The sequence below is a fragment of the Anas acuta genome, chromosome 3 (genome assembly GCF_963932015.1).
Source record: "Anas acuta chromosome 3, bAnaAcu1.1, whole genome shotgun sequence".
Classification (NCBI taxonomy): Eukaryota; Metazoa; Chordata; class Aves; order Anseriformes; family Anatidae; genus Anas; species Anas acuta.
The window spans coordinates 105,143,157-105,168,252 of record NC_088981.1 but is presented as its reverse complement, the minus strand read 5'-3'; the positions used below and the strand labels follow the sequence as shown (position 1 = coordinate 105,168,252).

The 25,096-nt window shown below is 35.4% G+C and overlaps 1 long non-coding RNA gene across 4 annotated transcripts in view; it reads right to left on the bottom strand.

Moving 5' to 3' along the window:
• LOC137854778 (uncharacterized) overlaps positions 1–25,096 on the bottom strand; it is a 92,714-nt gene that overhangs the window by 61,236 nt on the left and 6,382 nt on the right. For 2 of the 4 annotated variants that reach the window (XR_011095391.1, XR_011095392.1), the window contains exons 1-4: positions 18,344–18,580; positions 18,118–18,232; positions 9,338–9,397; positions 8,680–8,881 (exon numbers count right to left, since the gene is read on the bottom strand). This is a non-coding gene — a long non-coding RNA (uncharacterized lncRNA). Of the gene's footprint in view, positions 1–610; positions 8,882–9,337; positions 9,398–18,117; positions 18,233–18,343; positions 18,581–25,096 lie in introns of those variants that run through there. The other 2 variants (XR_011095390.1, XR_011095393.1) reach the window with 2 other exon arrangements.

Below are 25,096 nucleotides of genomic sequence, written 5' to 3'. Positions count from 1 at the left end.
TGTGTTCTTTGAAAAGTGAAGTTAAAGTTGTGGATACAGATTTACCTCAGAAAACGAGTGATTTTATTTTCATTTCAGATATATAATAATATTCTAGTTTTCTAGATCACTCACTGAAGACTCAGAAGTAGAAAGAATGACTTCAGATTCAACCTGCTAGATTTTAGCTACCTGATGAGCACACAACAAATTTACTGAAACGCACATCACTCATTCATGCTTATTTTTCTCAGTTGATGTGTTTTTCAGCTTGACCTCAAGGTTAAGACTAAATTCAAGATAATCTTAAATGAAAGGTGGCTTCTGAGAATAAATTTGAAGCATATCTGGAGAGGGGCCATATACCTAAGAGAAAAACTGAATTGGCTAGGTCATAAATCTGTAGAGAATATTTTTCTATAGTTTTATTTTAACTTAAAATTAATTAAAGAATGGACTGATAGGAACTGTTTCCTAAACTTTTATTATTCAGACATGACAAATTGTCTTTAGAATAAAATGAGAGTCATTGATTCTTCTGTTCATTTGAAAATGTACAAAGAAGAAAAACAGCAAAATACTCTGAATAAGGATCTAAAACTGGATAAATTTATTGTAATGCCTTCTCTTGACAGAAGAGTACTACTGAAAGATGTTGCTGTGATGTGGAGTTATTTCTTGATGTTCATAGACACAACCTATTGTCATGTATTTATATTTGCATTTTGAGACAGGAAAAAAAAGCAATCTATCCTTCCTGTTAATGGAATCATACTGTTGTGATTATTTCTCTTGAAAGAAAGATTCTTAATTTATTTTTTTTTAAAGACGAATTTCCATATCTAGATTAAATGAGTAAAGGAAAACCTCTGGGAAAATAAAGTTTTGTAAACATAGTATTTGAGTGATATTTTAAAACCATTTTATGGTTCAAAACAAATACAACATTTCAGAAGACAATAATTTTTCAAAGCTATATTTTGTTCCACGTGCCAAGCATATGTTTCAGCAGAACTTTGAAAGGGTCTATATTACATGGATTTCCATATTTAATATTTTAAAACAAATTTTATTGAATAAACATTGAGTCAATATCTTATCAACATGACAAAATCATGATTTTAATAGGAAATTACAGTCCTGCAGAGCAATATAGAAAAGGTTAATCTTAAAAAAGAAAACTAATTAGTAATTCATGTTTAACTCTAAATTCTAGTTGCTTGTCCAATTAAGATCCATCTGCTTCATAGCCTTTTCTGTGCATATCAAACATGATGTTCAAACAAAAAAATTTCAAAAGTCTTCACGCAGAGAGGAAATAACATCCTCATTAATGAGAGTTGTGCATCATTCCTATTATTCTGGCACAAAGAAAAAAAATAATCATCTAATGAGTTATCTGTGCTTGTTGTAAACTGACTTGAAGATTAATCTTTGTTAACTACTTGTTTAATGTTACAGTTAATAATTAGTTACCTTGTAGCCCTATATCATCCATCACTTCACTGAACTGAATCAATTCTTTTTTAACTTATAAAAGGTTGTTTATCTTTGCTTAAGGCTGCTTTGGATAAAAGATATAAGGAGTGCTGATTCTCTGAGAGTTTTTTGTGCATGCAAACCACACGATGTTCCATATAAGTTTCCATGTTTTTCTTTCCACAATAAAAACACATTTTATTGAAATTTTCTTCAACATAAATGGTAGCCACATAACTACGTACCATTTTAAGTCATAAATATTTTCGTACAATCTTCAGTGCAAATGGGACTTAGATGAAATAGTATAGAAGTGTGATTCTATTACATACTAGTAATAGAATCTAATGTCTACTATGAATATTTTCTGAAATCTGTAAAGGTTAAATTTAAATTACTTTGATTTTGGCAGTGAATTTTCTGGACCTTGAATTGTCACTAATGACAATTTAGAAAAAAAAAAAATCATATCATTGGCCTCTAAGAATTAATTTTTTTTACTGGTAGGATCTTGACTTGAGGAGGGCCATATAACTTTAGCTTTTCTGCTCAGAACTGTATTCTAGTGTTTGGTGTTGTTGATTTGCAAATTTGTTCATGTTCATATTGTGTAACTTATTTTTACATCAAAGAAATTTCTCTCTCAAGAGCTGGAGATAAAGTGTATGGGATCAACAGATAATGTTTTCCATCCTAAATTACAAATAATTAACTGCAGCAAAACTAAAGAGGTGAAATGATAAAACAGTAAGACATGGAAAATAATGCCAAGGGTTAGATTTTATGCTCACCAGAATCAGCAAATTAAAAGTTACAGTTCCCTCTGTGATGATATCTCAGTCCCCTGGCATATATGCTGTATTCTGTTTTGCAGCACATTATATTATTTTTAATGCTTTAATAGCAGCTGAATTAACATTGCTTGGGGGGGGGGGGCTATAATTTTAAGTGTGTTGTCTATTGTGTACATGACACCACCACCATAATGTTCCATTAATATATTTTTCCCCATTTAGTTATGTAAAAAATTGATTAGACACCTTCTGTTGTGCTGTGTACTGTACAGTACTGTGTAGTACTACAGTATACTACAGTGACTGGCTGGATCTTCAGCTAGTGAGAATGGTATAACTCAGGTGAAATTTTGAAGCTACAACTATTTCCATCATCTGAAACTCTGTTCTGGTATGATTAGCATGGAGGGGATACAGCACATTAACATCAAGACATTGCAAGGTCTTTACTTGGCCTGCAATAGATTTTCCCTGAAATTGGAATGTTAATTCTTGTCTCCTGGGAAAGAACAGCTGCCTGATCTTGTGCTCCATTACACGGGTGTAAATCAGAATGAACTCCCTGAAGTCAGTGAAGTTGTCCAAGTATGAAAAGCAGTGTGACACCCTATCAGGCCAGAAAGTTATTGCATAAGGTGACCTGAAATAAGCTTGTAGTGAGAAAAAAAAAAAGTGCCTATAATGCACTTTCATGTGGTTTGTAGGAATAGTATAGGGCCATCATTCTCTGCATTCTTGCATTCTTGTCAGAGGTATCTCTCGGTTCTCTAAGACCTGACAAAGTGCATTTAAAATTTTTTTGGTCTTGTCTTACAAATCAGAGACTGATTAGAAGAATTTATACAGAAAAAGTACTGGTTTTATTTAGTACTGGTAAAAAAGTACTGGTAAATATTTATTGAACTATTTATTCTTTGGTTTTGTACTTTCTTCAAGGTACACCACCTACTCAATGTTAAAGCAAATTAATATCAGCTGAAATAAAATGTATTTCAGATGTGGTATAAAATGTTGCTATTTGGTCTTCAAGATATTGCAGTAAAAGCCAAATTTGAGAAGTGGGAGGCATTGGTCCAGAATGGCACATTTATTTCTGCTTGTTTATTGTACACTGGTGGAGTCTTCAGTGGCCTGAGCCATAGCCAGAGGTGGTGAGACACGTTTGTTAATTGTGGGAAATTTGGCTTGCCAAATTTGTCATTGTTACTGCTGCACCTGGAAAGGAAGCTATTAAGTCACCGTAGTGAAATGAGTAGGTTGTAGGAACAGCTGTTAAGGGAATGAAAGGGGCATTTGGTAACTAAGCCTGTGTATCTACAGCTGTTTACTTGGGCTGTGTTTCTCTGTTTTCAAATATTTTCTGAAGTGACATCAAAACTGACAGACAGTAGGAATAATGATGTAGGTATATCTCCATGAAGGAAAAAACAAATATATTCTATGATTCCATTACGCCAGATCCGTTGTATAGTATATGACTGCAAGAAAAGGACCAGGTATGAATGTCATTCTGTTGATGTTTATGAGGAGTTATTATTACACAGGCTAGCTTGGTAACTTTATTTGCTGCTTAGTTTCCAGCAGCTGATGACAGAGTTGGAACAACTTATTTTCACATATTGCTCTATTTCCAAGAACATATGAATGAAATCCAGACCTGGTGAATGCAAGGATAACACTGGAGATGGTTAGTTATAGTGCACATAGAAAGGTCCAGATTTATGATTTATATGATATGCATGAAGAAGTAGATGACACTCAAACCTTTCTTGTCATTTTCTGTGGGGAGCTGTACGAGAACTGGTCAATGTCTAGTGGAAAACATTGTTTATTCTTATTTAACTGAACCCCATACCTATAATTTGCTCCCACAGGAAAGAAACCTGGTATGAGTTAGAGTAACCTGTTCTGTGGTCTGACTTATATCAGATTGTTTCAACAAAGACAAAAAAAGTTTTTAAAATAACGTTATTTACATACTATACCCTGAGTGTGTAGTATTTGACCCAAGCCATACTTTTCCCTTTAATTTAGAAAAGTTTTTTGCTTAATATTGCTTAATATTATCTCAAATGTAAAATCGTATTACATTTTCAAAAAGTTTCAGACATTATGCTCTGTATACTTCTAATGCATTGAAGGACTATAATGTCACACAAGTATATAAGATACAAACCATAAATGATCATTTTCAGGTAAGGCCATCAAATAAGTAAGAAAACACCAGGTTTCATATTTTTCTTGCATAAAATCTTTTACCATCTTTGGCACTGGACATATCGTACATATTTTTTCCCTATTACGTAATAATTCTTCACCACTATTGGTAAATTTGACAAATACTTGCTCTCCCCACTCCTCCCATTCCCTCCAAATCAGGTAAAATGTGCAGTGATAATAAAGGTAGTGGTGTTTAATTTTACTCACATTGGAATCATATTTACCACTAAGATTTCTCTTTCAGATTAAAAGCAGTCTACATCTAATCTCATCAGTTAATAGAAATACATTTGATGTATGAGAGCAAATATGTATGTTAAGAACACAGATGTGGATTTTTCCCTTTGTTTTATCTGAGAAAACCAAACTAATTCTACGATGCTGTCAATAATTTATCTTTTCACCTGCTCACTTGCCAAGACTGGATGAATACACTGTGTAACATGGTATGACATGTTATTTCCAAATGAACAGATTTTGGTGTGATGGCTTGCGGTAAGGTGAAGTCTTAAATGATCAATATATCAATTATCACTCACAGAGATAAATGCCAGTTTCCTATTAACAAATGTATTATGATAGAGTACCAGTAAGATTAAGACAATGTTTCACTTAACTAGAACCTTTGGCTATAATTTGGCTCCTTACATATGGCATGGAGTGAGAGAAACAAAGTGATTCACTTGCTGGAATAAAGAAATGAAGATGTCTCACACTCCATTATCAATACTGGATATAAACTTTTCATTATGGTATGGAAGTTTGATATAAAATCAATCTTTATAGACTGGCTTTTTCATGAGGCTGCTGACAACAATCTTCAAAATTTCCTGGCTACTCAGTTACCTCATTGTGGAGGTGCTTAATTAGTATAAGCATGTGAAGCAGTCACCAGATGCTTAGGTGTTTTTCCTTCTGGGAATATAATATTCTGGCTATTTTTCCCTATTTAAAAATCAGTTTTGAACCATTCAGTTCAGATCCTCATATTGCCATGGAGTTAATTCCATTCCCCACCTATCTTTTTGTTTGATGTTTAAACTAATTTTTTTATTATTATTATTTAAACTCAAATGCCTAATCAGTACTTTGGATCAAGGATCCTTAGACCATGAGGGGCTACTTAGACCATGGGACTCTGAGAAACCTGGTCTACTGGCAGCTGATGGGGTCCATCCATCAGAGAAGGGGAAGATCATCTTTGGCCATATGCTTGCCAATTTGATGAAGAGGGCTTTACATTAAGTTTAAACTAAAATTGCCATGGGAGAGGAACCTTAATCCATCCCACTCCTCCCAGTTTGATGCCAGTGTCAGTGATAGATCACAGAATCACAGAATCACAGAATTTCTAGGTTGGAAGAGACCTCAAGATCATCGAGTCCAACCTCTGACCTAACGCTAACAGTCCCCACTAAACCATATCCCTAAGCTCTATATCTAAACGTCTTTTGAGGATCTGAACTGAAGATGAGCCTGGAGAAGGGTCACAGGTCAGCAGGAGAGAACCTGAAGAACAGCACAAAGGAATTCCAGCCCCTCCAGCCAGTAAATCAGCTTCATCACGTGCCCAACTTAAATGTCTCTATGCTGATGCATGTAGCATGCGGAATAAAAAAGAGGAGTTAGAGATGTTTGCACACCCACAAGGCTGAGACCTCATTAGCACTATAGACCTGTGGTGGGATAGCTCCCATGACTGGAGAGTTGGCATAGAAGGATACAGGCTCTTTAGGAAGAGATGAGGTAGGGGCATCACCCCCTCATGGGCAGTTGTGGCAGTCTGGTGAAGCTCCCACTGACTGGAAGAGGGGAAATATAACCCCCATTTAAAAAAAGGTGAAAAAAGGTAGACCTGGGAACTACAGGCCAGTCAGTCTCACCTTTGTGTCTGGCAGGATCATGGAACAGATTCTCTTGAAAACTCTGCTAAGGCACGTGGAAAATAACGAGGTGATTGACAGTCAGCTTGGCTTCACTAAGGACCAATAGTACCTGAAAATTCTGGTGGCCTTCTACAACGGGGTTACAGCATTGGTGGATAGGGGAAGAGCAACTGATATGCTCTACCTGGATTTGTGCAAAGTATTTGACACTGTCCCTCATGATATTCTTGTCTCTAAATTGGAGAGACATGGATTTGGCAGATGGATTACTCTGGTTTAGAAATTGGCTGGATGGTTGCACTCAAAGAGTTGTGGTCAATGACTCAGTGTCCAAGCAGAGATCAGTAACGAGTGGTGTTCCTCAGGTTTTGGTATTGGAGCTGATGCTGTTTGATATCTTTGCTGGTGACATGGACATTGGGATCAAGTGCACCCTCAGCAAGTTTGTCGATGGCACCAAGCTGTGTAGTGGGATGGACACACTGGAGGGAAGGGATGCCATCCAGAGGGACTGAACAGGCTTAAAAGGCGGGCCTGCGCGAACTTCATGAAATTCAACAAGGTCAAGTACAAGGTCCTACACCTGGGTTTGGTCAATTCCAGCCACAAACACAGGCTGTGTGATGAATGGATTGAGAGCATCCCTGATGAGAAGGGTGTTGGTTAATGAGAAGCTCAGCATGACTCAGTAATGTGTTTGCAGCCCAGAAAGCCAACCATATCCTGTTAGAGGTAGGTGATTCTCCTCTCTGCTCTGCTCTCATGAGACAACACCTGGAGTACTATGTTCAGCTCTGGGGCCCCCAGCACAAGATGAGCATGGAAGTATTAGAATGATCATATAATAGAATTACTTTGTTTTCAATAAATTGAAAAATACTTTAAAGAGGCAAACTTAGATCTGTAGTGATAGGACAAGAGGTAATAGCTTTAAATGCAAAGAGGATGGGTTTAGCTTAAAGAGGAAATTCTTCACTCGGGAGGTGGTGAGGCACTCGAACATGTTGTCCAGAGAAGCTGTGGATGCCCAATCCCTGGAAGTCTTCAAGGCTGGGTTGGATGAGGCTTTGAGCAATCTGATGTAGTGGGAGGTGTCCCTGCCGATGGCAGGGGGTTTGGAACTAGATGGTCTTTAAGTTCTCTTCCAACCTGGACTATTCTATGATTCTATGAGACAGAGATTTACCCTGTAGACACCTTTCATCTGGTGAATGAATCTCATAGGTGCAATCACCACCAACAAAAATGAGTAAAAAATATCCTTTGTAGATTTTTTCCTAGATTTAGATAGTGTTAATTCCTTCATTTGAAAAAATGGAGGTATAATAGATTTTAACATAATTCTGTTGATTATAAAAATGACAGCTTTTCTTAATAGAAACTTCACCATAGGATTTTTAAATGTCAAGTACATTTTAGTAAACTGGTTTGTAGTGAATCTATGAATTACATGAGTTTCTGCTTTACCTCCCAGTCCTTCATATTGCCTGTCCCTGTCTCCAAATCCAACCTGATTTTCATTATATTCAGTTTGTTGATCTGGGGGTCAGTTTTGATCTAAATGGGCATGTGACTTTTTAAATCTTGATTTACCCTTTATTGTTACAGTCTGTGTGTTTTAACTCCTCTCATTGCTATGTGGTTCCATCCTAAATTACACAAGCATATCAACCTGACTCCCACTTTGGTGATATATTATTTGGTCCCCTCTGGATGGCATGAACTTGTAATTTGCAGACTCGACTCTAAGCTATTGAATTCAGCAGTTCATAAAATACCTGAAGATTTGTACCAAGAAGTTTGTGAGCTGTTTGTGCTAAAAACCAAACCAACCCAAAACCAAACACCAAACAAAAAACTTTAGTAATACAGTCAGTCAATATTTATCTTAGAAATTTAATGTAAGTTTAAAGCTTTTAAGATTTGATCTCCTGATAAGATTTGATCTTAATAATACTTTATCTCTTTGTTTCTTATTCTTAAAGCATGGCAATTAAATTATCAATTAAATTGTACATTTTCATCTCTAGAGAAAAGTTACTTTCAATGATATAAAGAAAAAAAATCCAGTACGTATGAATCCAGTACTATGAAAATAGAATCATACAGAAGGCACAAAGTGACTTAAGGGTATACAATAGGTTGCATCATCATGCAGAAATACCCAAGCAACTATGAAACCATTTAGCTCAGGTAACAAAATAAAGGGAGAAACTGGATTCCCACCTGCTTTCTCTGTGGTTCATTACCATCTCTCTGTTTCTTGTTCTCACATACACATAGGGAGGCAGACTAGTTTCAAGGATCTGTAAAGACTTTACCTCTTTATCAGAGATTTCATTAACTCAAATCCATTCAAGTTGTTTGTTTGTTTTCATATCATCATTTTGAAAGAAGGAATTTTCCTCTTCAAGCTTTCACTGAGTGTATTCCTTGTCTGCACACAGGAATGGTGACATATGGGTCAACATCCATGATACAACATCTTCAAGGGTGCAAGTCAGTATAGTTTCACAGCTGAAGCTTCCAGTAGGATAAGAAAGCAGTAGAGTAAGATTTAGGACAGCTTCACTCAAATTTATATTTATGGCCAATATGGTACTAACCCAAAATCTGCATAGTTGTATGTAAAGTTTTTCTTTTATTTCAGGCTATGGTGATGGAAAAGTGATAGGAACAACTCCTAATTCTGCCCACATATTAAAAAAAAAAAAAAAAAAAAAAAAAAAAAAAAAAAAAGTATGAATCTGCTAAGATTTGTCCCTGATTATCTTTTAAATGAAATCAATCTGTTTACAACAATTCACAAAAATTAAAGAGAGGGGGGAAGAAAAGGAGCATCTCAAGAATACTTTTTTTGAAAATTCTTTTTAAATTTTGCAGCAGTGCAATAAGTGAGAATGCACCGCACTCTGGAAACAAATTTAGAAATACAGTTTCATCAAAAGAAATAATCAGCAGATGATATTCTGAGCTTACCTCAGGGAGAAAAAATGTTTCAAATTAATCCTCTAATATATGCCACAAATTCTGTAACACCTACAGAGAAGACAGATTTGAGAGATACATTATTTTGGTAGATATAATTTTAAACTAATCATCTTATGTTTTGAATTACAGAGATCTGTAATTCCTCCTTGCTTTCTAAAAAAAGGTATGTTTATGTAATGCAGTAACAGAACTTGTAATGCAGTAATTACTTTCAGAGATAGAGAGATCTTGCTAAAACTATAAAAACTATGCAAAGGCTGAAGGTAAATGTATTTAAATAAACCATTGATTATACTGTCCTCTACCAGAGGATTTGGTTAAATATCACTCCAAAATATAATTGCTAAGATCACATGGGAGAATAATTAACCACAAAGTAAAAAAAAAAAGTTGTTTATATATGTTAATCTTATAAACTTATAAATTATAATTAAATGTTATTTCAATGCTAATTGTATCTGTTTGAGCTGAATCTGCACTTAGCTAAATTCCATAGGCTTCACTTAATTTGAACACCCTACATGCACATGATTCATTGCAATCCTAAAATGCCCATCTTCCATGCAGGTATACTTGGTGACACATCCCAGGATGACCCAGATAACTCAACTGTTGGAAACAAAGGAAAAACATGCAACCCTTGTGTCGGTTAAAGAGAAATTGTTTTAAATATATCTCAGCACTGAAGAAAGTGAATTAAATTGTTCAGGTGTTTTTAAAGATATGGTACAGATTATCTTCCTTCTGAAATTCTGTTCAAAGAGCATGAAAGTATGTGTGCATGAATGATAAAACATTTTCCCACTAGAAATATTTTTTGCATGTTAAACTTTTATTTTATTCATTTTAAGTTCCTTGGAATTAACATCTAAAACACCTCATTCTCCAATAATGGCTCCATCTGACATAAATTATTATTATTATAGATCAATAAGACAGGTACTATCTGAGTGTTTGCAATCATTTTTTCTTTGTAACCATCTTTATTCATGGTTGTGCTATTATGTGTTAAATGGTTAATTTAATTTGTTGCATGAGAGTTCTCAGATTTCAATTCAACTTAGGGTGGTTGCTTTGCCTATTGACTATGTTGTTCTGCTGCACTGAATTTAAAGACATCTTGAAATAGTGTTCTTGCACTAATGTTTCCAACTTCTCCTTTAGGGTATCAGTAATTATTGTTTTGTAATTTAACAGAATGAAGTTCTACACAACAGATAAAAAGCAAACAAACAAAATCAATTTAAAAATATATTCAATCAACCTCAGAGACCTTAGTATTCAGTACACATAGTTTCAGGTCACGAAATCTAAAATTCTATCCTTTTCTAACTCATTTGCTGAATAAAATGAATCAATTGAAATAAGCTTCACAATAACCTCTATAATATGTGCAGGTCAATCTGACTTGTTGATAACTTAGGACCTGAAGAGTGCAGATGCTGCAATTTACATTTAAGATCAATATCCTCAATGCAAGGTTAAAACATTAATATATAGCAAGCCAGTGAATCCTAAAATCTTTATACTTCAAAAATAGAAGTGGACAAAACCTTAATAGAAGGTGCACATATCCCTATTCATACACTTGTACTATAAAATTGATTGTAGCATTCCTGCATTTATAGTAAATTCTCCAGGGACGTGATCTTTCAGTAGCTGTGAAAGAATAGGTAGATGAGTCTTTAAAGCTCATTACAGTTTGTTGTAGCTAATATGCTGTTTCATGAAGCACTCAGACAAATCTCATTATAAAGTTCTTCCTTCAATAATCCAGCTACCTACTGTTTGGGTGCTTGTGCTTTACTCGTTTAAATTTAAAGGTGCATGAGAAACACTGACATGTGAGTCCAAAGTGACTTTGTCCCATCTAATCACAGAATCCAAAGTACTCAGAGAGCTGTAAGAGAACTCAGGAAATAAACCACTTAACCAGAATTCCAATCTTTCACTTTAACAAAATATTTTTTCATTTAAAATGGAGTTACAAAATTTTAGTGGAAGTATGCCAAAAATTGCACTAAACATCTTTAAAGTCACATCTTGGAAGTTGCAACAAGGGTATATAGGTAAAAATAATCAAAAAGTATTCATTTTCCTAAAGCTGATTACTTCCAATACATGGTTGATTACTATTTCAACAAAATAAATGGAACAATTAGAGAATACTGTTGCTGGACACTGATGAAAAGAGAAGCTGAACAAACAACAAATCAAAATGATCCCATAAAGTGCAATAACCTCACATTTGCTGGTCTAATAATGTAAACAGCATTGAAATTCATGCCAAAAATTTATTGGATGGCTTATGCACTACAAAGAAAAATGAAAAGCAAACAGAATAAATTGCAAACTCTTAAGAATGATAAAAAGCTGTTATCAGGTAAATGAAACAAGTTGATACACCATTAAATGTGCTTTACAAACTCATTTATGTCATAATACCATACCATAGCCAGTACCTGGCTGTGCTCCAGGAGCTGGGGAAGTGGGCATGTTGCCACTGTTACCTTTTTCAGCAAATAATATATCCTGTCACCGCTCTGCATCATAATCTATCAGTGTCTTTTAGAGCTCTGACTGTGACCTTTAAGTATTCTCTTGGTATGGTTGCAGCCCACTATAAAGATGTATGTTACCTCATTTGGCAGGATTTCAGTGAAGGGTGTACATGTATTTCTATGGGGAAACAAGTTAACTGTATTCTACTAGGTCAGACAGCAGCAGATCCTTTGATTGCTGAACCCCCATGAATGACTCTGTGCACAATCTCCATCTATAATTACCCCAGAATATATGGTTTAAGACTGGCAACTTTACTTAAATCCAAAGACACACTCTGAGAACTAGTTTTTAATACTAAATGTATTAGAATTTTTAAAGCTCTGAACTTCTGAATCTTTCAGCATGATGGGTATTCAGGAGTATTGTGAATAAGATATAAAGATACTATCATGGTTCAAAGAAACCAATATAAACCAATTATTTCTCTAGCTGCAACTAAGGGACCAATTAGCAGTAGCTGGCATAGAGGACTGCAGCCCAGTTAAAAAGGAATAGCAGCCAGAGGGGTCAGATTCTATTTCAGAAAAGGGCTGCAGATAATATATGTAGTTAAAAAATAAAAGTATGATAGACAACACAAAAGTAAATGATATCTATTAGCACACAAAGGTAGGGCCAACTCAGGAAAGAAGAAATAAAGAAGAAAGAGAAGAAGCTTGTATGCTACTGACTCCTTTGTCTGTTATCTACAGGGGAGGATGAACTGGCCTTTAAATGTAAAGGACAAGAAGTGTCAACCTTCTGTGCTTGGAAGGGCTGAAGTATGGGAATCAGGCCCAGCAGACATTAGGCTTTGTTTGTACTTTCTATTATCGCTTTGATTTCCCTGTTTCCCTGCCTTTTGAACTGGCTGGAATAACTCTGGCATGTCTCTTCAAAAGAAAGTGAAAATGGATCATGCTCCTGCAGCTTTGAAGTGCTGCCTCTGTAATCTACTATCACACCGACCAGCAGAGCTGAATGATTTAAAAGTTTCATACAGTTAAGAAGGCCCCAAGAAATGATGAACAGAGCAAGGTCCTTTCACAGAATAGCAAAGTCAGTGAAATTGATACATGCAGTTCCATTTCATTGTCTTCAATGAAGATATTTTTCAATCACATTTCCAAAGAGGTAATGAGATGCTTTTATTCATATGCATCCCTAGAGTTAAGAGTATTCCTCCTCCTCTAATTTTCTATAAGTGAAATGTTAAGGGACTATTTTTCTAATTTTCTATGTGGGAAATCAGGGCCTGTAATAAAGATAATAATAATAATAATAATAAAAACAGCAACAACAATAATAATAATTTTTCCTGAATTGATCTATTCATATAATTTCATCTATTTGGTCCTTTGGATCTCTTTGAAATCAGGATAGCAAGTCTGAAGTAAAGAAACTCATATGAATCTCTATTTCTGTTGCTAGGTTACTTCAAGAACTGAAGTTAGCTTATTTAAAAATGATTAAAAGTCCACTAAACACTGCAAATATCTTTACAGGACAGACGCATTTCTTAAATTTTCTTGCTTTGACATTTCTGACAGGATAGGATAAAAAGTGCCAACTGTCATAAAAATAGCCGTGTTTTTAGTTCTAGATCCCTCATGTAATATGAAATTATCTATGAAGTAATATAAAAATAAAATGCTGGGAAGCAAAGATAGTTACTGTATTTTAGACTGTTGATGTCAAGATGTTATGTTTCTCATACAAATTTGTAAGAAGACAGTGTCAGGAATATCCTTAATATTAACTGTAAAACACACAAGGTTTTCTAAAACCAGAAATTTCTACTTGACTTTTAGCTTTTATTTTATTAATTTTTAGTCTATTTTTTTTTTTTCACCTAGCAGTTCCTGGTCTGCCTTATTCTCTGCATGCTAGGTTAGGTATAAAAACACAAACATCAGAGGGTAACTTTTACACTGTAATACTCCTAATATTAGAGTTATTATTATATTAGGTTACTCCTAATCATATTTACTTAATAAATGTCTACTTGCAAAATAAACTGACATAATAATAGGGATCATAAATTAAATTCATATTTTTTATTTGTGTGCGTAATAGAGATGATTGAGGTACTTGAGTCTTTAGCATGGTCCATAAAAGTACCTCTTAAGTGTGGACAAGAAACACAAAACAACCACAAAAAAAACAAACAACTAATCATAACTTTTCTTATCATCTTCACTAATCCCACCATGTGTACACTACTACAATCACAATGAAGATCTTAATGTAAAAATTCTGCTCTTGAGCTGTTAAAACAAACTGGTCACACTGTTGATTACATAGCTGTCCACAGTTGTTGATTTAAAACTTGCTTAACATAATGAAGCTGAACACTTTTCGTGAAGTTGGATAAAAATGATTGCTTTTTGCCTCTGAAGTTGATTGTGGACTTTGTATGCTTGTTTGTTTATTTATTTGTATTTTTTTGTTTTAAGAAAGGTCTTTAACAGAGAATATTTCATGCATATATTTACCTGAATTATTTAATATATTATATCAATACTTAAATATTTCTGTAAAACTTGGGGGAAAGACTGTTTAATTTTTGTGTCTTTGTACATACTTCTCTATCCTTCTATCTGTATTTTATGTCTTTGAAAATACTGATTCAGGTAATGTTCCTTGCTTATCATGTATACTTGAAATGACTGAAAATAGAGCCGAACATTGGAGCAACTCTATTAAGCATTTTAATTCTGATTGTTGAAGTCACTTTATTCCTAATAGAGTGGTAGATTAGTTTTACCTATTTGGTATTCTGCAATCATAAGCAGTGTATTTAAATACATTAATCATATAGAAGATTTCTTTACCATATAGTGGAGTCATATACTGTCAATTTTATGAACATAAAGGGAGGTTATGTCTCATACTGTCAAAAATTAAAACATACTCTTTTTCTGTTGTAAACTTCCTCAGGATAAATTTTGTAAGATACTGATCTTAATTACAGTACCATTTTAGTAATGCTGGAAGGGTAAGATAATGATGAGGGTATGAGTCATTCTGAGAAGACCTACAGCCTAAATGAAAGATGATTAGTTTTAACTTACTTATAGCATATTTCTCAAACTTTAAAACTACAAAGGGCCTCTGTGTACATAGTATTCTGCTTAAGGTGGAGCAAATTTGACAGAATCTATTTTAATGTAGAATTTTATGTATTTATTTATTTTTTCTGGATTGTCCAATAGATACAGATTCATCCAAATTGTAAATATATTTCTTCAGTTACCACAATAAATGGAACCTGGTATGGAAGCACCTCATGTGAATGTGGAGATGAAATATTTAATTGTCAAGCTAAAGAAAGAGCAGACCTCGTATCTCACATCTGCAAATAGTAACCATAAAAAATAAAATAAAACAAAATAAAATAAAACAAAATTAAATAAATAAAATGTTTATGAAGGGTAAAATTCAGTTTGACATTGTCACTTAAATGCAAGTATCCATACTTAGGTGTTTACAGATTTGCTACATTAGTCTGAAGAAATGTAGTCTGTTCAGTTAGCAGAGTCTAAAGACACATATGGTTATCTCTAAAGAGATAACTAGCTGTTAGCATCTAGTGTAACTTCAGATGTCATAAGAAAAATATGTACATGCAATCCTCAGAAAAGACCTAAGACCTACAGGAAGTCCTGAAGTGCCAGCTATCTCCCAGGTTACTTCATATGGCATAAGATTCTTGTGTACTGGCAAATGAGTCAAGCCCTTAGTGTCTGCTCCTCTGCTTTAGCCCCAGTTTAGGCAACTTAATTAAAAATGCATGCTACACATGTTAGTTACAATATCACAAAGAAACTCAGTTCCTAATTAATTTTTTTAAGGTTGTTTTCTTAAAAATCATTAGTAAAGGCTATGCATTACATTAGCATTATATGCTAATCTCAACTGTATTTGAAGCTGTGTTGGTTTAGCCTTGGCAAACAGCCAAACACCCAGCCAGCTGCTCATTCATTCCTCCAAGAGAGAGGGGCAGGGGGAAAAAGTAGGATGAGAAGGCTTGGCGGGTGAGATAAAGACAGGAAGATTGCTTACAAGTTGCTGTCACAGGAAAAACCGCTTGGAAAATTAATTTATTGCCAAATAAAACAATTTTTTTTTTTTTTTTTTTTTTTACGACAACCTTTGCAACACCTTTCCTTCCCCCTCTCCCAGGCTCAATTTCACTCCTTCACTCCCAGCTCCTCTACTCTCTGTCCCAAATGGTGCAGGGGGGAAGTGGGTTGGAAGATTGTGGCCATTGCATAATGGTCCCTCTCTCCCACTTATTCTCTCACACTTTCCCCTGCTCTACCAGCAGTACTGTACTCCCATGGGCTGTAGACCTCTCAGTAAAACTGCTCTAATGTGGGCTCTCCATAGGCCACAGCCCCTTCAGGAAATATTCACCTGCTCTACCGTGGTAGATGGCCAGACCACTTGGTAGGTAAGGAATTGGCTGGATGATTGCACACAAGGAGTTGCAGTCAATGGCTCAATATCCAGGTGGAGATCAGTAATGAGTTGTGTTCTTCAAGGGTCAGTGCTGATATTGTTTAACATCTTTGTCAGTGACATGGACAGTGAAATTGAGTGCACCCTCAGCAAGTTTGCTGATGATACCAAGCTGTGTGGTGCAGTCGACTTGCTGGAGGGAAGGGATGTCATCCAGAGGGACCTGGACAGGCTTGAGAGGTGTGCCTGTGTGAATCTCATCAGATTCATCAAGGCCAAGTGCAAGGTCCTGCATCAGGGTTGGGGCAATCCTAATCACAGACACAGATTGAGCAGAGAATGGATTGAAAGTTGGACTTGATAATCCTTACGGGTCCCTTCCAACTCATGATATTCTATGATTCTATGAAAGCAGCCATGATGAGAAGTACCTGGGGGTGTTGGTTGACAAGAAACTCAACATGCTCTGGCAATGTATGCTTGCAGCCCAGTAAACCAACCACATCCTATGCTGTATCAACAGAAGTGTGGCCAGCAGGTCGAGGAAGGTGATTCTTCCTGTCTGCTCTGCTCTCATGAGACCCCGTCTGGAGTACTGTGTTCAGCTCTGGGGTTCCCAGCACAAGAAGGACGTGGAAGTACTAGAACAAGTCCAGAGGAAGGCTATGAAGACAATCAAGGGACCGAAGCACCTTTCCTACAAGGGCAGACCAAGGAAATTCAGGTTGTTCAGCCTGGAGAAGACCCCAGGGAGACCTTATAGAGGCCTTCCAGTGTCTTACAGGAAAATTGGTGGGACTCTTTGTCAGACAATGTAGTGATAGAACAAAGTATAATGGCATTAAACTGAAAGAGGGTAGGTTTAGAATAGATATAAAGAGGAAATTATTTACTCAGAAGGTGGTGAGACACTGGAACAGGTTGCCCAGAGAAGTTGTGGATGCCCAGTCCCTGGAAATGTTCAAGGCCAGGTTGGACAGGGTTTTGAGCAACTTGATCTAGTGGGACGTGTCCCTGCAGGGGAGTTGGAACTAGATGATATTTAAGTTCCCTTCCAACCCAAACTATTCTATGTTTCTATGATTCTATGATTGCATGAGCAGCAGTGGATATCTGCTCCAGCACCACTGAGTGCCTCTTCATCCTTGTGCTCCACCGCCTTCTTCTCCTCCTCCTCCTCCTCTTGCTTCTCTTCTTCTCAGCTTGATATTCCTGCAACTGTTTCTCATTCTTTTTGCTTCCTTCCTCCTGCCTGTCCATTGCTTTTTGCCTTTTCTAAGTTATGTTTTTACAGAGGTGACACTAACTGCTGGGTCCACAGCAGAGCTGGCTGGAACCATCTAGAAATGTCTCTGTTCGTCACAGGGCAGTCCCTGATATATTCTCACAGAGGCCAACTCTGCAGCACTCCAGCTGCTAACTACATGCAATACAGAAGACAAATGAAACAGGAAAAAAAAATCTATAATTTGCATTCAAATAGTTCCTCTATAATTTGGATTCAGCAGTGAATCCATTAAAAAACAACAACAACAGAACAAAACAAAAAACAACCACCACCACTAACCACAAAACATAAAGAGAATAGAATTTAATCAGCTAGGCAGTCATTCCCATACTGCTAAGAAGTCTTGCTTTCATATTCTCATAAATAGTGATAAGAGAAGCTCAGATCTTCCTTTGATGATAACATAGGAGATCTTTGCAAGGAACATTGTATAAGCTGATACTATTGTTAAACATCATAAGTGAATTCTTACCTTTGTGTGTGTTCAGGCCTGATTTTCCCATCATCTCCTGCATATCAGAGCATATCTCCTCTACTGATATGTTAGAATGAAAGCAGAATCATTACAGAGAATCTTTCATTTCTTTCTAGAAAAAAAAAAAAACAAACACAAAAACCAAAATATTGTTAAACTACATACTTCTTTTCAATATAGTAGTGAGCTTCAAATATATGGGCAAATATTTGATCAAACCTACTTTTGTAGATCCTGCAGTCACCCAGCAGGCAATAATGGTAGAACCATGCCAGATTCTATTTAAAGTTATGGAGAGAATTAAGAGTTTCCAGGGACTTATATATCCCATCTTCAAATGGGAATGTAAAGCATCTTGCATGAACTGTATTCTCAAAGTGACCAAGTCAGGTTCAGCTGCCTAAACAAGGGCACCTAGTGTTGTTCAAAATACCCTATCTAGTCTCCAGCTCTTGTTCCACAAAGGCACAAGCACCATATAGGCCCTTTCATACCTGTCATGCCCATTTGGATTTCTTATGTACGCTATGATTCAAAAATGCACTGATTGTCCCTGTTCTGTGGTCAATGACTATGAATCACCCTTCACTAAAAGATGAATAAGCTCCAGTAACTCTACTGAGTTGATTTTTTCCCTCCATAATTGGAGTGTAGACAACCAGCACTCCATGGATGTTCATATATCAACATACTAATTTAGGCATTCTAATACAAAGCTGTATCTCACTGCTAAAACAGATGAGGGAAATTCCCTTTTAAGGATGCATATGTACTAGAAAATTACGCAATACACAAGTATACTTGCCATAATAGAAATATAAATACCTGAATCATTAGGTTTTTAGAATCGCAGACAAGATTTTCCAAACTATTTCTGGCAATGATTTAATAGCTAGTCTAGAACAGATACCATTCCCAGTAAGCAGTTTGGATGTGGTTACCCTGTCCTGAGTTCTAAAATATTTTATTTGTAAAGATGCAGCCAAACTATGCTAGCTGGCATCAAAAGCAGAGAACAGACTCCAGCACAATTTTTGTTTTGAAAGATGTAGCTAGAAGATACCACAATTAGTCAGCTACAGATCCCCCCAGTGAAAAAGCATTTTACAACTATCTAGTTAATTGTATGAAAACATTTTTCTGCATTATCATCACTCTCCTACAGCCACACAGAGGACAACACAAGCAGCATCCACCTTTGAACACACAGAAGCCATTCTTAGGTTACCCAAAATTCACATGTGCACATAAGGAACTATGTGATATGTATAAAATAAACTTGGTAGAGTAGCATCAGTTGACCAGAGTTTATCCATCATCTTCTCAGCTTCACCCCACACTGAGAAATTTACTTACTACATCTTTCAGAAAAAAAATAACCAAAGGCAGTTAAGCCAAGCTCCGTGGTATAAGTAGATATATTGACTCTGTCTTCTGACTTTTCTATGGGCAACAACGTGCTGTCAGATTATTGGTATCACATTGGTAGACTATCGAGTCTTCCAGGGATGTTTTTCATGGTTTTTTTTTTTTTTTTTTTCTTCTTCTACATCTCCATGCAAAAGATAAAATAGGGAAAGTAGCCACTACTTCTGTGTGCTGAGGGTGTAATAAATTATTAAAATATACAGCTATTTAGCAGAAAATATATACTATATTTTTTCTTAATAAAATTGGCAAACGCTCACTTTTTAAAGCCCTTTATATGCAACATTTTTCTGTCTTAAAATATTTCATATTTTGTAAATGGGTTTTTAGAAACCTTTTGAGATATGTTGATGAAATATTGATTGTCATTTTCTTGACTTTTCCCACTCCCCAAATGCTCATCACCACCTGCAGTACTTCTGATTTATATTTTTTTATTATTTTGACAAATTAAAAACATTTCATACTGTGAAGTAACTAGTAACAAGGGAGAGTTTTATACACACATACATAAGGAAGAAAAACAAGCATACAGCACATACATTTCTATTATTGCTAGGTGGACTGACTTTTCAAGTTCTGTACACTAGCCTTGCCTTTAAATTTATGGGATGAATTCAGAACACTTAGTACTTGATCATGCATGCACATAAAGGAATGCTCAACTTCAAGCCTATAAGCAATTGTATGGAATTATGTTAATAATTCAATATAGCCTGAAATGTTTATAGGATCTTTCATTGATTAATTTAAACTGATCTAAAAGAAATAATCTTGCAGTTTGTTTCAATAATTCTGTTTTTTTTTTGGAGTATCTTTTTTTTTTTTTTCAGCATATGTTGAGCCTTTTCTAACCTAGTCAAAATTTGATCCAGAAATTGAACTAGAATTGTGTACTGAAATACATGGAAGTTAAGATCTCAGGTTAAAGCTGTGAAATTTTCCCAGTAGTTGAGATTTAACAGATGTGCAAGGGCTGAAAGGCTTCCAAAAACCTAATGGACGGGAAATTGTGCCTACATGTACTGTAAGTTGTATATGAAAAACTGCATCCATATAATTATGAATACATGGTTCATGAAGGCTGGAATCAAAATTTGGTCTAAGAAATTAGAATCCAAAATTTTGTATTGCCGACTGGGAAACTGACTACTTGTATCCCAATTAAACTTCAGCTTTAACTTAAAGTGTCCCAAGACAGACTGTATCTAACAAATCCCTGTGGAGTCTTCCCTAGTAATGTGTGGTGGTTTGGTCTCACAAAAGGGCAAATCTTATGCAAACTCTAAAGAACATGAAAAAAAACATGCCAAATCTTGTGGGATAAGCTGTCTTTCCATATAATAAGTACTTTTAATATTCTGTTGCGATTAGCAAATAATAAAAATGACAATAATAATAAAGGAATACCATGGTGTAATTGAAAATATGACTTGAAGTATTTTGAAAAGGAATATATTCTCAAAAATGTAGTGGAAAGTCAATATCTAACAATATCCAACAAGAACTGGTGCTTTTTATATATCACAGACAGTGTGAATCTATGAATATTTCACAATCTATCTGTCTATATACTCTAAGTTTAAATATATATATATATGTCCATAAAGAGGATATGGACATTTTTCAGTGTTCTGCATTAACAGAAAGGATTTTCCCATTTTCAAATTTCCTGTCACATTTGCATTGCAAATTCTACTGTGTTGCAGCAAGAGGCAAACTAGCAGGTTGGTGACCCTTAACATTTTAATTTAGCAACTGAAAATAAAAAATGCAGTGTACCTTAAAATATTATTTTAAATTATAACTGCAACATGGTCATATGTATAAGTGCTAATGCAGAATAAGGGAAACTTGTAAAGTTGAGTGCTAATCCTTAATATATGCTGTAAATTCAGTTCCCCTTTCATATCTATTCACAATGAAATTTCTGCAATACAGCACAAATAACTCAGAAAATACACATTTGGACTAGCAATTACATCAGACTTACCAAAAACATTAGAAACAGTTTATGATTCAGTGTTTATCACACACTGCTAATTCTAGAAAACTTACCACTGGAGGTTAATTAATGCATCATTGTCTTGCATGTTGGTGTATATTGTTGTGGTTAGTGTACAAAGGACAGCTCTTACTAAAAGGTACTTTGAAAATTTTCTTTATAACTTGAGCTAAAGATTCATAGTGAGCTGATCTCTTATCTCACTGCTGACACTAGCTCAAGCAACTGCTGTAGTGGTCCTGATTGGTCCACAGGAGGTCAGTGCCATCTGATCTCTTCCATCTCTGCCAATGTTGTTTGAACTCAATTAAAATGGAATCCTGGGTAGATTGAAGATATATTTTATTTTTAGAGTTGACCTAAAGTCATTACAGAAATTATGGCTAAAGAAATGAAGAACTTATCTTTTTGGATTTTTGTCCTACTGGTGATGGTACTGAAAAGCTTTGACATTCAGTAAAGATTTGCAGATACTTGCTTATCTAGTGCTACATTATGTCATTGTTCTTATTACAGATATCCTCTTTCCTAGTCTTTTATTCACTCTAGTTTTACATGTCACAGAAGCTGAATAGGGAGCCACTGTTGCTTGTTTACATAAGCTAAGAAACATAGGTCTGTTAATTGTTTCTCTACCTGGTACTCGTTTATAATCCATTTACACCTACACTCAATGAGTCAATTTCCAGGTTTCTTTTGGGAGACACTATTTCACTCCATAAAGGAACCTTAACAGCATCTGAAGAAATAGATTTCTTTAGGGTCTAACCTCTACAAATAGTATAGAGGAAATAATGTTAAAGTTAGCTTCTTTTAACCAGCTTCTTCAACACTGGTTTATTAGACTGCATACATACATGACACCTTGACTTCATGTCATGCTCTGTTGAACGCATCATGCACCCACTGTAATGATATAAACCGCTTCTGTGTCAGACTGTGGAGCCCATGAATCTTCCACTCTGGCCCACAGGGGTTTCAAAAATATTGGAAAGGTTTCATTTGCAAATACAGGAGACCTAAATGAGGTCATCAATAACTCCCACACAGATAAATTGGGCAGCAGCACGTTGAAAACCAAAAATATTGGCAGTGCAAATCTCTGGGATAATTTCCTCTGTGTAGATCTCTATGATCTTCATGAAGGACTTGCCTATTTTAAACTATTCCTAAACTATTTAAAACTAATCCCTATTATAAGATCCCGTTGTTTTGGGTTTATGTGGCAAGGGTTTGGTAGAAGGGGGGCTGCAGGGGTGGCCTTTGTGAGCAGAGCCCAGCAGCTGCCCCATGTCAGATCAGAGCCAGCTCTAGCCGGCTGGCTCCAAAAGGGACCAGCCGCTGGCCAGAGCTGAGCCAGTAAACAACACTGATTGGGCCTCTGGGAGTGCAGAAATGAAGAAAGGGAAAATAAACAATAACAAAACAAAACAAGCAAACAAAAAAAACACCAACAACAAACAAAAAAACTGTTGCACAACAGCAGCTGGGAGAGCATGAGAGCAGTGTTGGTGGAATTTAGGTGCTCATCAGAGTGAAACCACCAGTGGCAACCCTCTCCTTACCTTATGTATGCACCCACAATAAAACATGCTGTAAGGTAAAAATGTATAACTTCATTTAAAAAGCCTGAAGCAACAGCTTGTCATCCCAGGTATGGAATACAATTGGTCCCTCTTGTTGGACCTGAAATCTCACTGTTAAAATAGAGATCTTTAACAACATATAATTTCTTTTGGATTGGGGAATAAAAACTCCATTTATTTTATGACTTATTCTAATAACAAATAATTAGGATCCATTAGAATTAGAACAATGAATATAGCAATTCAGCTATCTTGTGTAAACAGATCGAGAAATACCATGTTCCATGAAAGGTACTAGGAATTCAGGTGCCTAGTGCTGTCAAGCTGACAAAAAGTTTGCATCTAGTACAGTTTCAAATGCCTTCATTCATTTTTCTGTCCACTCAATGGGTCATTCATAGGTCTCTTGCCATTGCTACCAGACCACTGGTATGGATTCCCAGTTGACACTACACACCTTTGTTTAGGCAAACAAATGGAACCATAGCAATCTGGTGCAATATAACTGGAAAAGCCATATAGTTGTGCTAGGAAGAGCTATCTATACATTTTCCACATCATTTTTCTTTGTGTAATAAGAGTACCCAGTCAGTAGAGAAAAAAAAATAAAAAGGATGAAAAGGTTCTATTCAAGTACTGTAATAAAATATATACACGCTTGTTAGTGTAAAAAAAAATCACAGGACTAATCAGGATAAGAGGCAATGATCTTACTGCATCAGGAAGAGCACAGCTATGAAGATTTAAAAAAAAATCACAGAAAATAATAAAATCAGCTAAGAAGCTTAATGAGCTGCTCTATGAAATCAGAAAAAAACATTTTATGAACAGAATAAAATCTTCTATTGCTATTACTTAAACTATAAATTTTCATAATGCAATGGTGAAAATCCACATGATATCATAAAGCATCACAAAAGGAAGATTATTTACCATTAAAATACTAGAAGTCACTGTGATCTCTAGTTTAGCTTTCAGTCTCTAATTTTTACATGAAACTCTTTTACGTAGGATCATTATTTTAGCATTTATGTTTCTTGGTGACAAAATGAGACAACCAGTTGCCATCATTAAAGCTGCATGTCTCAAATAATGTTTAGCACATACTGGATTCTGATTTGTCTCATAAAATCTCAATTCAGGACTGGTAAATGAAATAAAACCTAATAATCACAAAAATTATGATCTCAGGAAAAACAAAACAAAACAAAACAAAACAAAAACAACAAAACAAAACACAAAGATACATTAGACAACACACACACAGACACAAGACAAAAAAAAAATCAGAAATTTGAATCACTCTTTAGTAAAGTTTTTCTTCTTAAAGCATAAAATGATTATTAAATTAAAATGTGAAGCATCAGCACACAGTTACAGAGTTGCTTTCAAATTAACTGGTTAAGATTTACAGTTTACATCATGCATAATTATCTAAAAGACTATATTCTTTTTTCAAATATATATCTATTTCAAATGATTGGCTTATTAAGAAGTTATCTCACCTATACTGACCAATAAGTTTAAAATGCATTCACTTTGAGCCTGAGCTGGATGGACAGGAGTGGAAATGATTTAAAATTTGAAAACACTTTAAATTGAATCATCTTGTCTTCTGTGATTTTATTCTCATGATTTTGATACAGTTTATTATGACACAAACTCCCTTGTAGATACAGATTTACTGCAGAAGTCTGCTTCTTAACACTTCAAACAAGAAAGGCTTAGCTCTGACTTACATTAAGTCATTCATCTTTTACATTCTAGCAGCTTTTTCTCCTGTTCTGTGTCTGCCTGTGACCTGTGCATATAGGAGAAGACCTGGAATCTAAATAATAGTTTCCATTGCATTCTGAATCATTTCTGTTCATTGTTCTTCTTGTGTCTCTTGCTCTTTATTGTTAATGAGATCAGGATGGATTTCCATTGAGACTGTGACAGTAGTACTGTTAGCTTT